At 47.8% G+C, this 16,709-nt stretch overlaps 1 protein-coding gene across 5 annotated transcripts in view; it reads left to right on the forward strand.

Moving 5' to 3' along the window:
• Positions 1-16,709, forward strand: part of Otof (otoferlin) — an 85,516-nt gene that overhangs the window by 353 nt on the left and 68,454 nt on the right. The gene's annotated exons all lie outside the window — the stretch shown is intronic.

A 16,709-nucleotide genomic window follows, 5' to 3' on the forward strand; every position in this document is an offset into this window, starting at 1 on the left:
TGCCTCCAGCCCAGCTGGCTTTGAGATTTGTTGAAAATTAGCTTTTCCTATGTCTTTTTCACCCTGTATTTGCCAATGTGCCCCATGGACAGAATGCAGAGCTCAGGGAGGCAGAAGCAAGGAGCCCACCTTGGCTTGGAGGCTCAGGACGGAAGGTCCTGCCCCACAGAGCCCTCCCGGGCCCTCTTTTCCTCCACCTCCACAGGCTGGTTCCTTCTCTACCTGGAACCCCCAGGGCAGTTTGGAAACCAAGGCAGCCAGTAGCCCCCTGGGCCCCCCGTATGATGCCCTCTCCCCAGTCTGTTGTGATCCAGAACAGAGACCCTTCAAGTCCCCAGTCTCTTCTTTGCCAATTCTTTTCCAATTCTCCTTCAATTCATGTGTTTAGTAACCATGTATTATGAGTTAATCTGAGTGCTGAATGTAATATAAATATAAAGCTGAATGTGACCAAGGCCCTGGCTTCAAGGAGCCACATCTGGGGGGCAGAAACACTAGTGGGTATGTGTGTGGTACAGACAGGTTGGGATAAGAGCAACCCTAGCCCATGCTGAGAGCTGTCAATCAGGGAAAGCTTCTAGGAGGAGGCAACAGTAAGTTAAGGGACCTGCAGGAGGAGACAGAGAGGCATAATGATAGATGGGGGGTAGGGGTGTTGAGCAGACAGAACAGCACAGCCAAGGCTTGGAGAAAAGCTGGCCAGCAGAAGTGTCAGAGACTAGAGACCGGAGAAGGCACAAAAGCTAAGACCACACAGCCAAAGAGGCAAGGCAGGGCTTTACCTAGAGAGTGGGAAGCCACTGAGCATTTCAAGTAGAGAAAGGCAGTTCCAGTCTTCCCTCTGCCTTTTGCCCACTCACCTCTTCAGCCTTTATATCTGGCCGCAGTTCAACACCTCTGGGCCATCAGCCTTTGAACCAAAGGGGTGGGATGGCACTGCAGGGAGGGAGCCATAAAGGAGCTGTGTTCTGGACTGGACCCTGTGTGTGTAGCTCTGCCACGAGGGGAAAGTGAGCATCGAGCCCCCTCCCACTCCAACACTGCATCAGAAGCCCGTGGGCACCCATGTCATCTCTTCACCGGTCCCGGGCTGTTCACAGGGCTGGGCAGGGGTGGAGGTGACAGTTGACTCTGACAGCAGGAGGAAGGCAGGCAGAGGGACAGGAAGGTGGGCTGGGCCACCTGCTGCTTCCCACCCCAACAACTGCCTTCTCTGCAGCATCCTGGGTCTCTGTGTGCCACCTGCCGGCTTGTGCTGGCTTTAGAGGAAAAGAACAAAACAAAACACGTGGAGTGTTCCTCCACGACGCCGTGCTTGGCTGCTCAGCCTCAGATCGCAGTGTGGCTGCGCCCGTATGGGGCACCCCAGTCCCATTTGTAGACAGAGAAACCGAGAGGGAGAAACTCACATGGGATTAGCAGAGGGACAGTAGCCCTGCTCAGCTGGCAGGACCCCATCCTCGATGCTTAATCCTGTGTGCTCCGTAATCCCCAGAGCTAATGAGGTGGGGAGTACCCCGTCAATCTGAGGCACGCATTTCTCTCTGAGCTGTCACAGCCTGACAACCCAGGCATTAGTCTATTTGCAGCCTGTGCCCTCCACGGCAGAGAAATCCGTTTCCAGGCTCTGTGTTGGTAGCTAACCCACGGCAGAACCCCTGGAGGAAGGGTCTGGACACAGAGAGAACACAGGCAAGTTTCTAGAAAGAGTCCTTTATGATAACCAGAGAGGTCTCAGCCATTTACCTTCTGTGCCCAGCAATTGGCAATTATAGACACCCCAAAAGACAGACACTAGTCATCTAGAGGGAACAGATCCCAGCCTTCCCTGACATGCATGACCCCCAAGTCCCAGCCAATGCCATAAGAAACCCATGAGCAGTCAGAGGGTGATGCTGGCCCCAAATACCTCGACGGAAGCCCAGTTGCCAGGTTGGGCAAAGAATAGGACTGGGCCTTTGGAGATGAGGATGATACACCCCCTGCCCTAGGACATTACAGTCCTACTGAACTAGACAGGAGAAACAAGGAGGTTTGGACTGTACCCCATCATGCCTGCCTGCAGCAAGCCCTTGGCATCATCTCTTGGTAAGAAGCTGCAGAGGGCGGCCCCATTTCATTCCATCTACACTGTAGTCTAGACTGCCGAGGAGTCGGCAGGAGCAGGCTGGCTGGGAAGGAGCTGTCTCCACTGCGGGGCAGGCCTGCCATTCACCTTCACCTTCTTCCTCTGAGCCTTTTTTCCCCCCCAAACCCTGAGGCTGAGGCTTTTACATGTGAGGTGGTGATATCTGGAGGTTGGCTTTTACTGGTTCACTTGGGCTGGTGACACAATCATTGCACAATCACTCTAGCAAGGTTACCTCTGGGGGTTCATCCTCACCAATCCCTCCCTCTATACTGAGCTTCAAGCCAGTTCCCAGAGATGCCAACCGCTTCTTTTAAACCTTCAATCCTCTGTGGCCTCCAATGGCCTAGGCCCTCCACCTTTAGAGTTCCCGTGAATTGTGTACACTGTTTGTTCAAAGCCTTGCTCATGGGCACTTCTTCCGGGAAGGCTTTCCCTTCTCTTAGGGTACCTGGGACATGCTTCTACAGCTAAGCCATGGCTCCTTGTGCTTTAGGAAGTGGCCACACTTATGTGTATGGCACCAGCCTCTGAACTGTCTGGAGACAGAGGATAGGTCAAGTGAGCCTTATGCCAGCAAGCCGGGGGGATGAGGAAGAAATGGCCTCTTTCTCTGAGGCCTTTAATGGGTGTAGTTTTTTTATACTGTGGTATTGTCATTCTTTGGTTAAGTTGCCCAACTATGAACTTCTCCCCAGAGTTTGCTATCCAAGGGGGACACAGGAATGGAAGAGGCCTCAGAAACCAAGAATCAAGAATTCTGGTTTACCCTTCTATCAGCCTCAGAGAATCTTTCCCGAGTCCCTAAGGGAGACTGACCTCATCACCCAGCAAATGTTGAGGGAGAGTGGTCTGGTTGCCATTCACAGGTGGGTAGCAAGAGAGGCTACATGTGGACTTGCCCATTTATGAGCACCATCTTCCTTCCTTCCTTCCTTCCTTCCTTCCTTCCTTCCTTCCTTCCTTCCTTCCTTCCTTCCTTCCTTCCTCCCTTCCCACCCTCCTTCCTTCTTTCCTTCCTTCTTCCCTCCTTCTGTCACTCCTTCCCTTTCTCTCTCTCTCTTTTCTCTTTCTTAGCTTAAATTATAAATTTTTATTCTCAGACACCAACTTTTGAGATGGTTAGCCCTGAATTGACAGAGATCATAGAAAAGTAGAATGATATAGAACTCGCTCCACAATTCCACTCTTAATAGCTTTCATTCTAATATTTCTGAATCTGTTTTTTTTTTTTCACTACTTCTTGGCTTGTAGTAGGTACACAGAAAAGAATTTGGCAAATTTTCTCAAAAATTCCTGCTGAGCACCCTGTTTCTGAGCCTCTATGGAACAACACAAAGTGCAGGGTGCAGGCTGAGCCAGGAGCTCATCAGCTGAGTGGGGAGAAGAGATGAGAAATGCAGGCATAATGGAATGACAGAGCATGTGTGGACGAGGAAGATGTGCACGGGTGGAGAAACGGCCCAGTGCTCCAGGATGTGGCTTACTGCGCTCAGTTTAGGCCTCAGAGAGGCTTCTTATGTAAGGAGAGGCAGGGCTGGGGTGGGAGGTGAGACTGGATTGGGAGGGGCGGGGCTTGGAGGTGAGGCTGGATTGGGAGGGGCGGGGCTGGGAGGGGAGAGGCGGGACTGGGATGGGAAAACTCCACACTAGGAATCCAGGGCCCAGTCTCAGAACCGAGGACCATGTTCCCTGTGTTGTTCTTGCAAGGACCATCTCAGATTTCACTTCAGATCGGAGGGGAACTGGGGTGCTCTCCTTCTGGGCAACAGATAGGACTCTGCTCTCTCTGGTAAAAGAGGCAGTGTAGCCCAGTGCTTCCACCCCCAGAATGCCTGTGGACTACAGCATGTCCTAGCTGCTCATTCTCAGTGGATGTGGGTGGGTTCCCCCCCCCCCCCGACACACACCCCGAAGAGAATGGATAGGGGAGTCCCGTAGGAAAGCCTGTACAGCTCGTGGCCAGCTGTGGGCACAGCTCTGTGCTTTTGAACCCTCTGCATCCTCTACTCTTCCCAGCATGCACACAAGCCTTCTCCCTTCCTGGGGGGAAATTATCTCTAACTAAAGCCCCAGGGCGTGGCAAAGCCCAAGCTGATGAGGGGGTGGGGAAGGGGCACAGGAAGAGCTAGTCACGTTCCCAGAAATTTCCCCAGGCCATTCCTGCTTGGTAAGAGCATCTTTAGGACCAAGGAGGTCCTTAGAGGGAAAGGTCTTCAACTTGGGGTACCAAATCCTTGACTTGGGTTCACGGTGTTATAGGAATGACAGGACACATTGTGGCAGAGACCAAGAGAATCCATTAGCAAAGTAAAACAGGACAAAGCAGAAGGGAGAGCAGTGCGCTCTCAGACAGGGGTGTGGGATGCAGGAGCGGTGCACTGGACATCCTCATGCTGGGGGTATTTAAACCAGGGAAGCGGACACAGGATTGCCGCAGTGTGTTCCTTATTGGCTGGGCTCTGGTGGCTCACGCCTATAACCTTAGCCACTCAGAAGGCTGAGATCTGAGCATCACGGCTCAAAGCCAGCCTAGGCAGGAAAGTCCTTGAGATTTCTAGCACCCGCTACACACCAAAAGTTTTTTTTTAAGAATAAAATAAAATCCAGAAGTTATGAAGCTATGGCGCAAGTGGTAGAGTGCTAGCCTTGAGCACAAAAGCTCAGAGTCAGCACCTAGGCCCTGAGTTCAAGGTCTAGAACACTCTCTCTCTCTCTCTCTCTCTCTCTCTCTCTCACACACACACACACACATGCACTCGCGAAAAGATTTGTTTAGTTTAATCATCTGTCACAAGGTTAAGGAAGGGGATTCTTTTCTATGTGAGTTGACAGAATAATGAGAATAATGTTTCTGTGCTCACATCTTAACTAAACATTGGTATGTGTTAAGAGGGAAAAAAATTAAAAGTCACAAATATGTTTTACTCAAATCTATTTAGGTTTCAAAATTAAACTCTAGCAAATATGTTTTGCTTTGGATTCCTGGCAGAGGATTCCTTGTCACCTTTCCATAGTCTCACCAGCCTCAGGGGAGAGTGTGTTTTCATGCTATGTAAATTATTGTAAAACTGTCTTCTGCCAGTAATCCTAGCTACTCAGGAGGGTGAGATCTGAGGACTGGGGTTTGAAGCCAGCCTGGGCAAGAAAAGACCGTGAGATTCTTAACTCCAAATAAGCACGTGCACACACGTGCACACACATACACACACACACACACACACTCTGGAAATGGAGTTGTGGCTCAAGTGGTACAGCACTATCCTTGAGCAAAAAAAACCCCAAAAACAAAAAGCTCAAGGACAGCCGTGAAGACCCTCAGCAAACCTGCTGCTGGAGAAGCAGAGAGAAGAGACTAGCACTAATTCTCCAGAAACAGCCAGGGCTTGGCGATCCCATCCACTTTTTCTGATAACATAAAAATGAACTGCCCCACCTATACCCGTCCCTGGGGGAGAAAATATTTCAAACTTTCTATAACAAAAGGCTTCAGATATATACAAGAATAGAGAGAATAATTCCATTTGGTCTCAACAACTACTGACTCAATGGGCAATCTTGTTTTATTTGTTCCCCTGTTTACTCCTCCATTTCCAGGTATTTTTTTTGGGGGGGGTGGAGGGAGCAAGCGGATCATTTCATCTGTAAATAATCAGTGCATAGTTACGAAAGGTAAAGATTTTTAAACCTTACATACTTTGTCATTACTAAAAAAAATGAATAATTCCTTAATATTGTCCAATATTCTGTCAGTGATCAGTTTTCTAATTGTCTCATCAGTGTCATAAGTTGTTCTCCGGTTTATCAAATGCTTCAGTTAAGAGTTTTGTAAGTCAGCTATTTAATCATTCATTCACTCATTCTTTCATTCAACCAGGTACCAGATATTCATTGAGTGCTGGCCACGTGCATTGTTCTCCGCTTGTGGGGGGAGGACAACCTTGATGACGCAGTTGTGGGGGGTGCTAAAGAAAGGGAGGTGTATGTCCAGAGCAGCGTGTGGGCAGGCAAGCCCACTGGGACGGGGGGGGGCTTCCCTGGCAGGGTGAGTGGAAGCGGGGGGAGTCAGGGGAAGATGGAGGAAGGGATAGCACTTTCACCCTGTCCGCCACTCTGGAGCTAACAGGACCTTGGGAAGAGGAATTGGGAGGGTTTTCACTGGGGTGGGGGTGGGACAGCCCGAGAGGAATCAGCACCTGAGGAGGAACAGCTCACCCAATGTCCCACTGCAGGCAGAGGGACCAAGGCCAGTGCAGATGTGGGGGTGAGGAGGTGAATTAGGGGGCCCGTGGAGCAAGGATGGAAGGCAGAGGGGCTCCCAGCACACAGAGTCCCAACACCACAGTGTGACCCGTGAACTCTGGTAAGTGCATGGGAAAGATCAAAGCTCTTAGCTGGAAAAAGACAGGCTGAGAACTGGTTAGGTGTGGCGACAGGCGGACTGTGGGATGGATGCGAGGCCACTCAGCATTAGGAGAGGAAGGGCAGCGCTGGGACTGGAGGAGTGGGAAGGTGGGCACAGGAAGGCACTATGGAGAGGAGGAGAGGAGGGTGTGGCCCCCCAGGTCCACTGTGGGGTCAGGGGTGTGGGAACAGCAGCCTTCCTCTGATCTCCCATGGTATCTGGCCGATGTGGAAAGTACCTGGGGCTGGGATTACAGAGATGTCCCACTGCATCTGGGCCATAGAAATAATATTTGAGTGAGTGGAAGTTAAAGGGCCAGAGGCAGAAAGGGCTTTCATTTAGCTGAGAGACGAGGGAATGAAAGATAAGCCCAAGGAATTTCTAATCTCCCAGTTTGACTGTATAGGTTGCTTCTGATTTTTAGAGAACATTCCATTTAAGAAACTTAATAGTTTGGTTTTTTTTTCTTTTTGACTGTGTGTGTGTGTGTGTGTGTGTGTGTGTGTGTGTGTGTGTGTGTGTGTGTGTCCTGGGGCTTGAATTCAGAGCATGGGTGCTGTCCCTGAGCTTTTTTGCTCAAGGCTAGTGCTCTACCACTTTGAACCACAGTGCCACTTCCAATTGTCTGGTGGTTAATTAGAGATCTGAGTCTCACAGACTTTTCTACATGGGCTGGCATTGAACTGCAATCCTCAGATCTCAGCCTCCTGCATAGCCAGGATTACAGGCGTGAGCCACTACCACCTGGCAATCAACTCATTTTGAAATGAATTCCTTCATTGTACTATGCCACCAACTGCCATTAAGAAAGCGAAGGTGTGCTCTTCATAAGGAAGAGTGTGTTGTTACAAGAGATAATCATAAACAACCAGACAAGAGAAGCATCAGAGAGATGGAAGAAGCCACAACCCCCTCAACCACCTCTCCCTTTCTAGGATACCACATCCAAACCAAAGAACACACATTTCTTCAAGAAACATGGTACAGTCACCACGACAGACCATGTGCTGGGTGACTGAACAGGTCACATCCAAGCCACTGTCACCCTGAAGCCCTGTACTGGGGTGGGGGCTCATGCTTTCATCTTAAGAAGCTACCAAAAGGCATGGCAGCTCACATCTATAATCCCAGCTACCACATTGGCAGAGATTGGGAGGATCACAGTTTGAGGCCAAAATTAGTAAATTGAGCTAAAGTTAGGAAGATTCTGTATCAAAGAATAAGCTGGACATGATGCTGTATGTCTGAAATCCCCACTAATTGGGAGAACTAGGTAGTAGGATTCAGTCTAAAGGAACCTGGGGGAAAACTACAAGACCCTCAAAAGTAGTTAAAGATAAAAAGGTGTGGCTCAAGTGGTAGGATGCCTGCCTTTTCAAATCCCAATATGAAAAATATACACAAAAGAAAGGAGAGAATATGAAAATATCATAACATGTTTTAAGAAGGAATATTACAAATACTTTTATCTTAGTAAATTCCACAACTCAGATAAAATGATCAAATCCTTGGGGGCAGAGGGAAGGGAGGAAAAGAAATGACCAAAACTGACACAAAAAGAAATGGAAAACTCAAAGAGCCCTAGATCTACTAAAGACATTTAATTTGTAATAACAATGATGGTGGTGGCAATGAGCTCCTTTCCTGCAAAGAGAACTTCAGATCTAGAAAGTTCACTGATATGTGCTCAGAAACATTTAAGGAAGGAGCAATTGTACACCAACTCCTGCAGAAAATAGAGAAGGAGGAAGCTTCCTAACCCACTTTATAAACCATAAGCCTAGCTGGGAATCAGTGGCTCACACCTATAATCCTAGCTATTCAGGAGGCTGAGATCTGAGGATCACAGTTCAAAGCCAGCCTAGCAGGAAAGTTCTGAGACTCTTATCTCCAATGAATGACCAGAAAACCAAAAGTGGCACTGTGGCTCAAGTGGTAGAGAGAGCGCTGGCTGTGAGTGAAAGAACTCCGGGACAATGCCCAAGCCCTGAGCTCAAGCCCCAGCCCCCCCTCCCCCCCACCCTGGGCCCAATAAAACTTAAACACAGAGGTAAAAAATCCTTAACAAAACAGTCAGCTCAACAGTAACATATAAAGATAAAACATTATAGAAAATGAGTTTTGACCTGAGAATTCAAGGTTAGTTTAAAAATAAATAAACTCCAAACTATTTCATCATGTTAACACAATAAAGAGAACAAACCCACAGGACATAGCCACAGATGCATAAAAACCATTTGCTAAGACACAACGCCCATCATGAAAAGAATCCTCAGCAAATGAGGTATTAAGAGGAGTTGTTTTCAATTAGATAAAGGGCAATTATATATTTTTTAATCCAGCTCACAGTGTACTTACTACCGAAAAACTGAACATTAAGGTTCTAGGCAAAAGATTGGAATAGACACTGCACAGACTAAGATATTCAAGTGACCAAAAACACATGAAAATGTAGTTAACACCACTAACATGATCATTAAAATTAGAGTGAGATACTATTTCACATGCACAAAAGTGGCTTAAGAAGTCTAAAAAAGGGCTGGGGATATAGCCTAGTGGCAAGAGTGCCTGCCTCGGATACACGAGGCCCTAGGTTCGATTCCCCAGCACCACATATACAGTAAACGGCCAGAAGCGGCGCTGTGGCTCAAGTGGCAGAGTGCTAGCCTTGAGCGGGAAGAAGCCAGGGACAGTGCTCAGGCCCCTAGTCCAAGGCCCAGGACTGGCCAAAAAAAAAAAAAAGAAGAAGTCTAAGAAGAGCCAAGTGTTGGTAGAATGTGGAACAGCTGAAACTTTTTAATTTTCATTTTTTTCTAGTGTTAGGTCTTGAACTCAGGGCCTGGGCGCTATTCCTGAGCTCTTTTACTGAAGGCTACCCACTCTACCACTTGAGCCACAGCGCCATTTCCAGGGTTTTTTTTTTGGCAATTTGGAGATAAGGCTCTCATGGACTTTCCTGCCCAGGCTGGCTTTGAACCATGATCCTCAGATCTCAACCTCCTGAGTAGCTAGGATTACAGATGTGAGCCACCAGTCCCTAGCTTGGCTGAACCTATTTTTACAATGCTGATAGGATTATAAAGTGAGTAGAAGTTACATAGACACTTTTCCTATAACACAGCCAGATTGTGCTCTTCGGTATTCCCCTAAGAGAAATGAAATTACGTCCACAAAAATATTTTTTTACAAGAATATTTACGACAGCTTTTCTCATAAAAGCCCAATATCAAAAACAACCCAAAAGTCTATCCACAGAAGGATGAATCAATCAAGTTGTAATATATCCAAACAATGGAATATTACATGGCAATAAAAACGAATTGGCTCTCCATATCAATGGACTCTTTATCCACAGATACAACCAAGTACAAGCGTGCTGGATATAGCTGCCTCTCTTCATGTCATTCTCTAAACATCACAGTGCAGTACGGAAATTGCATTGGGTCAGGTCTAGGAACTGCGTCCACATCCCTTCTCCTCAGCCACACTAGATCTGAGAGTCACAACCTGGGAGGAGAGTGGACTGCTTAGCAGGGCACTGGTAGCTCATGCCCGTAATCCTAGCTACTTCGGAAGCTGAGATCTAAGGATCCAGGTCTAAAGCCAGCCCAGGCAGAGGTTATCTCCAATTAACTCCCCAAACAGCTGGAAATGGAGCTGTAGCCCAAGGTGGTAAGAGCGCTAACCTTGAGCAAAAAAGCCCAGGGATAGCACCCAGGCCATGAATTCAAGCCCCAGGACTAGTAACCACTCCCCACCCCCCCCCCCCAAAAAAAAAGTGTTCTAAAAATCTGTGAATGTAAATTTTTACTAAGTTAAAAAAAAAAAAAGAAAGACAAGATAATCTCAGCTAAAATACCTAAAACTTGAATCCTATTACAGCAGATGAAGGAAAAAATTGTCACTATATGTTTCTAAAACTCTGCTACAAACGTGATTCAGAGGAGGGTAGACCATTTGGAGATGTAGCACATAACCCAAAGCCAGGGCTCCTCCGGACAGCCATAGCAGGTTCCCAGTGAGGATCAGACACTGTGCTGTCTGCACTGTGCTGTGCAGGTGTGGATGGAGAGAATAAGACAAAAAGAAGTTAAACAGTTTTACCGAGGACACAGACAGCAAGTGGTAGGGTTGGGATTTGAACCTTGACACTCAGTGCCAAAAGCCGTAACTGCTCTATTGAATCCTAAAAGGAACTCGATTCTCCACTCTGTCTTCAAAACATGCTCTTGGCTGGCCACTGGTGGCTCATGCCTGTAATCCTAGCTGCTCAGGAAGCTAAGACAGGAGGGGTGTGATTCGAAGCCAGCCCAGGCAGGGAAAGTCTGTGACAATCTTATTGCCAACGGACCACAGAAAGGCCTGGAGTGGGAGCTGTGGCTCAAACAGGAAAGCTAAGGGATAGCACCCAGGACCTGAGTTCAAATCCTAGCACCCACATACACACAGAACAACAGAGTTAGCCTCTTGTGATATAGGTGTGGCTCAAGTAATTAAGTGCCAGTCTAGCGAGTACAAGGTCCTGAGTTCAAACCCTAGTATCAGGAAAAGAAAACCAGAATCCTCCTCTTGCTGATCATCACATTGGTGCCAGGACTTTCAGTTTACAGACTGTACAAATGTGGAGGCTGAGATCCCAGAGGCTGGCGAGTCAGCTCCTGGGTTCCCAGACACGAGCTGCGGTGCCAGGCCCATTCCTGACAAGGCCTGGCTCTTGCCCGAATGCCTATGCCCAGTTTCCTGGTACCCTGTGGGAGTAGCTAGCCTTCGGGGGAACCGTCTGATCTCAGGTGGAGAGGTGAAGCAGGAAGCCCATACCTGGAGGCCCCCGTGGCGGCACCGAGGGAGAGCAGGTGCTGGGACACATGGTGGCATGGCCAAAGGGCTTGGGGTGGGGTGGGGGGCTTGCTGGCTCTACCACCACCCACTCAGGCCGCTCAGGCTTTGCTGGTTCTTTAGAAACTAATTGTAGTTGTTTGTTGTTTGGTTATATGGTACCGAGGAGTTGAACCCAGAGCCTCATGCATGCTAGGCAAGCACTCTACCACTAAGCCACATGCCCAGTCGGCTTTGTTGGTTTTAATGAAGGCAAAGAAAGAACAATTGGGCAGGGCCAAGTGGCAAGGAGCACTGTGCTCTGCTTCTCAGCTCACACCAGGCAGCACGGGCAAGCACCACTGGGGCAGAGGCCCGAGGACTGAGTGCAGACAAGGCTACACTAGGGACAGGAGTTGACCCTGGACGTTCTTCCCCCACACATCCCACCACTGCATTCCCGGCTCTAGGCAGCTCCTTTTTTGATCCTCCTGGGAGGACAAACCTCTCATGCCTCTGGTCACCATGGGACCCACCATGCTATGCCTTGTTCCATCATGCCCCCTTCTCCTTTGGGCTTTTGAACATGTGTACATCATCTCTCCCCCTGGAGCTGCTCCTTCTGGAGGTCGGAGTCCATTCTTCTCCCAGCGTGCTGGTTCTGCCTGAACAATGTCTGCCTTGACCGGCAAAGACTGTCAGTTCACCTCCTGAGGCCTCAATTGCTACCTTTTACAAGCCAACCACCTAGTTCTGCCTTATCTAACTAAAGCCTTTTCCATGGCTGCCACGGCCCCCTTGCAGATTGGAATAAGCGCGTAGAGGCAGCATCCGGGTTCCAGTTCTCTTTGTACATCCCTCCTCCTCTCGGGCAAAATGGCAGGCTGACACAGAGCTAGAGAGCAAGACCCCCTTGCTGCTAGTGGAAAGAACATGTGGGGGTCACCCCCTTCCCTGTTTGCCTTTTCTCAAAAACCTAGCAGGTCAAATCATCTGGAAGGGGAGCTGTTCTGGGTACATGGTCATTTTGTGCTCCCCCAATATGGCATAAAAGTTATTCTGTTCGGCTTTGGGCTCCTCAGCCTCTGTGTGGAGACGGGCATATTTGATGTCATGGCACTTAATATATACTTCCGAGCTCAGATCTGTAATGCATCTCTTCATTTATGGACTCAGGGAGGAGTTTATTTACACAAAGCAGCCCAGCAAGCCAGGGAAAACAGAGGAAAGGGGGGAGGTGCTGTTCAGTCTTCCACCCAGCCTCTCCAGCCTTCACACTTGAGCCATCAAGAGCTCTCCACCCCAGGAAGAAATGATTTCCTCTCTAGCTTTATTCAGTCTTCTCTGTGGCAAGAAAGGTGAGTGGGTGCTGGGATTTTTCAGAGTTTTCCCTGAAGGCCATTTAAAATGAAGCCAAAGTGTCAATAAGTCTGATGATGGGTAGAGTAGATATTAAGTAGAAATGAACTTCAAACAAGATGGAGTTAATTAAGTCAGGTGCTGGTGGCTCATGCCTGTTATCCTAACTACTCAAGAGACTGAGATCTGTGGATTTTGGTTCAGAGTCAGCAGGAACAAGAAAGTCCGTGACGCTCTCTCTCTCTCTCTCTCTCTCTCTCTCTCTCTCTCTCTCTCTCTCTCTCTCTCTCTCTCCAATTAGCCACCAAAAAAGCCAGTGGCTCAAGTGGTAGACTTCTAGCCTTAAACAAAATGCTTAGAGGAGGCAGTACCCAGGCCATGAGTTCAAGCCCCAGGACTGGCAAAGAAAAAAAAAGAAAAAGACGGGCTTAGTTCCCCTAGTAATAAGTTGGATGCTGGCTGTGTTCCAGCAAAGTCAAAAGGGCTGTCAAAAGAAGCTCTGAAAATATGCCTAAAGGTATTTTGCTTCCTTAGTAAGTTGACTATCCCACCGTTTCTGTATGAGGGGAAAAGGGAGGGAGAAGAAGAGAGGGAGAGGGAGAGAGACCTAAGAGGCAGACAAGACAGAAAGAGAAAGCGTATTGGCTGCTCCGGTTCACCATGACTGTATCCCCAGAGCTTAAGTGAATGAGAATTAGCCCATCTTCAGAGCCGTGGTGGATAAACCCTGCAATGAGTCGTTTCACTGTTTTTACTTCCTCTCTCCTGTGGCTGTGGGAAATGTGTAAGCAGTGGATGGTTTGAGCCTCAGGGCTTTACACACATTTGAACTCAAAATCACCTTAGAGGACCCTAACCCACCTTCCTCTGCCTTGGGCTCCCCACTTTTCCACTCCTGGAAGCCCCTGGGCGTCACCATATCCCAGCCTCATTAAGACATTCCAGGATGAAAAGGACTTTGATTGTTCACAGCGGAGATCGTGGGGGAAGCACAATGTACAGCTGCGCTCACCTGACTGGCAATTGGTGGTGGTGTGTGTGTGTGTGTGGAGAGAGACAGAGACAGAGACAGAGACAGAGAGAGGGGGGAGGGAGGGAGGAAAGGAGGGAGGGAGGGAAGAAGGGAGGAGGAAGGGATAGGGGGAGAAGGGGAGGGGGAGTGGGAGATAGAGTGGGAGAAGGGGGAGGGGGAGGGAGAGAGAGAGAGAGAGGGAGGGAGAGAGACCTGTGAGGAAAATTAACGGAAGCACAAAGCTCAGGCACAGTCTCTCATCCTCCATCCTTCGCTGGCTGCCATGAAGTGATATTGCTGAGGTTTTGCTTTTTTTTTTTCTTTTGTTCTGTCCCTGGCTAGGGCTAAAGATTCTCTTTCCCTTTTTGTCTATTTCCTGTGTGGATAGCTTCTGCTTTGTAGCTTCTTATTCATTGCAATACACAGGTACACACACACACACACACACACACACACACACACACACACACACACACACACACACCCTCTTCATCCTAGCTTACCATGTTTCTGTGGGCCCAGCATCAAACCTTTCTCTTTCTGAGCAGGGTCTGGCTCTGAACTGAGCTAGAACTAGCTCCTAAATGCTAAGAGCCACTTGGGCCCAGGGATCTCTTATTAAACAGATAAGGCAAGGAAGGCCTGAGGAGTGGAGTGGGTTTTTTCTGGGAGTAGGCCTGGCTGGCCTCCTTCCACGCCAGCCCTCAGCTCTGTTGGCCTGGGGTGGCCACAGGCCTTGCTACCAACCCCGCCTTGGCAGGGCGCTAGTCAAGCAGGGTCTCTCTGGACTTCGGTGGGAAGAGGGCACAGCCTGTCTTCCCAGGCCAAGGCCTAGCTTGGATTCCAGCCCTGTCCATCAGTGACAACCTCACTGACTGGATTCAATCTAGAGAAGCCAGTCCACAAAACAGATGGCTGATTTCAGTTGGTAGGGATTTAAAAGCATTTTTTTCTTTTGATTACAAAAGTAAAGCACAATCATTATTAAAATTTTATTTCACTGGTAGAGATATAGCTCAAAGGCAGAACACTTACCTAGCATGTGCAAGACCCTGGGTTTGATCCCTAGCAACACACACACACATACACACACACACACACACACACACACACACACACACACACACACACCCTATGGTAAAAATGCCAAAGATTCCACTTATAATATCTTTTCACTCCCCTCTCCCACCCTGTCCCACAGATAACCACTTTTACTGTTTGGTAGTCTTTGTCTATGTGCCTACAAAATATATTCATATAATCTGGCCTCACATTTTTTAAATAAGCAGGTCCCTGTCATGATACTGTTTTTGGTGTGGAATTGACAGAGTATAACAAGTTGATTGAGAAGAATACTTTTTCTTAATAATTTGTCTCTTGATTTTGATATTCCCTTTCCCTTCCCTAATTCCTTTCCATATACAATATCCAGGGTACCAAAATCAGTTACAGTGACATCAGGGGTTAAACCACAGGAAAGAAGGATAAAAGACAAAGGGTATAATTTCACATGATATGTTGAAAATAACAACAGGTTAAACCACTTGTTTCCATAACTTGGAATTCATTTCACTTATCATCTTATGTGTTCATATGTACATAGCTATTGAGATATTGTGCTCTTCTTCCAAGATAATCCTAGCTGTGTACTAATTATTCCTGATGAGTGAAACCATAGAATCTATGTTTCTTTGGATCTGTCATTTCACTTAGTATGATTTTTCCAAGTCCTTCCATTTCCTTATGAATGGGGAAATGTCATTCTTTCTGATAGAAGCATAGAATTCCATTGTGTACATGTACCATATTTCTTTGATCCACTCATCCACTGAAGGGAATCTGGGTTGGTTCCATATTTTAGCCATGATTAATTGTGCTGCAATGAACATAGTTGTGCTGGTGGCTTTGGTCTGTGAGAAATTCTTACAGGCCATACAACAGACAAAGGCTTCATATTTAAAATATATGTAGAACTCAAAAAATTAAAGTCCTCCAAAACAAATCCTCCAAGAACCAACTGCCCCATCAACAAATGGGATAAAGACTTAAAAAGAGACTTCTCTGAAGAGGAAATGAGAATGGACAAGAATCACATGAAGTAGTGCTCAACATCACTGGCCATAAAAGAAATACAAATCAAAACAACACTGAGATTCTACCTCACCCCAGTAAGAATGTCCATTATCAAGAAAACTAATAATAACAGATGCTGGAGAGGATGGGGCCAAAAGGGAACCCTACTACACTGTTGGTGGGAATGTAAACTTGTCCAACCACTCTGGAAAGCAATATGGAGGTTCCTAAAAGGCTAAACATAGAGCTCTCCTATGACCCAGCAGCCTCACTTTTGGGCATCTGCCCAAAAGATTATAAGCAAGAGAAGAATACTTTTTAACTTATACTTTTCTCTCTGGCTTTCTCCTTATAAACATTGTAGTCCCTTCTCATGAAGTCTACCCTATATCTAAAACAGTATATGCTCTGTTTCTTGATGTCATTTCTGTATTCTGTGCAAGCTTGAATTGTGAGATGTATGAGCTAGAATCAGGCCGGATCCAGTCCCCTCGCTTCCTCTTTTGGCCCCATGAGGGTGGAAGTCCTTTGGATTTTGGTCATTTTTCTACCCCAAGTCCCAGGGGGATGGATAGGCACATGGGCCATGGGTCTTGAGAACAGGGCACTGGCATTTGACTGGTTATCGATGGCCAAAGGTTCTACTGCTCAACTTGACTAGAAATGCTGAATCGGCAAACTGCAGCTCCCTTATTGTTAGCAGCTCTGAGCTGGGAGGGCCAATGGCTCTCAGCTTCTAGTGCTCATAGTACCCTGCCCCACCCCTGCCCCTCATGTTTCCCACCATCTCCCTACCCCACTTTCCCAGCTGCTAGAGCCAGCAGCAACCAGCATCTGTCCATTGCTCCCTACTGCTCTCTGCCATTCTGTGGCTGCAAACAACCCCGAGGGTTACCAGCCCCAGCTGCTGGCCACTT

The sequence above is a fragment of the Perognathus longimembris genome, chromosome 8 (assembly GCF_023159225.1).
Source record: "Perognathus longimembris pacificus isolate PPM17 chromosome 8, ASM2315922v1, whole genome shotgun sequence".
Taxonomy (NCBI): domain Eukaryota; kingdom Metazoa; phylum Chordata; class Mammalia; order Rodentia; family Heteromyidae; genus Perognathus; species Perognathus longimembris.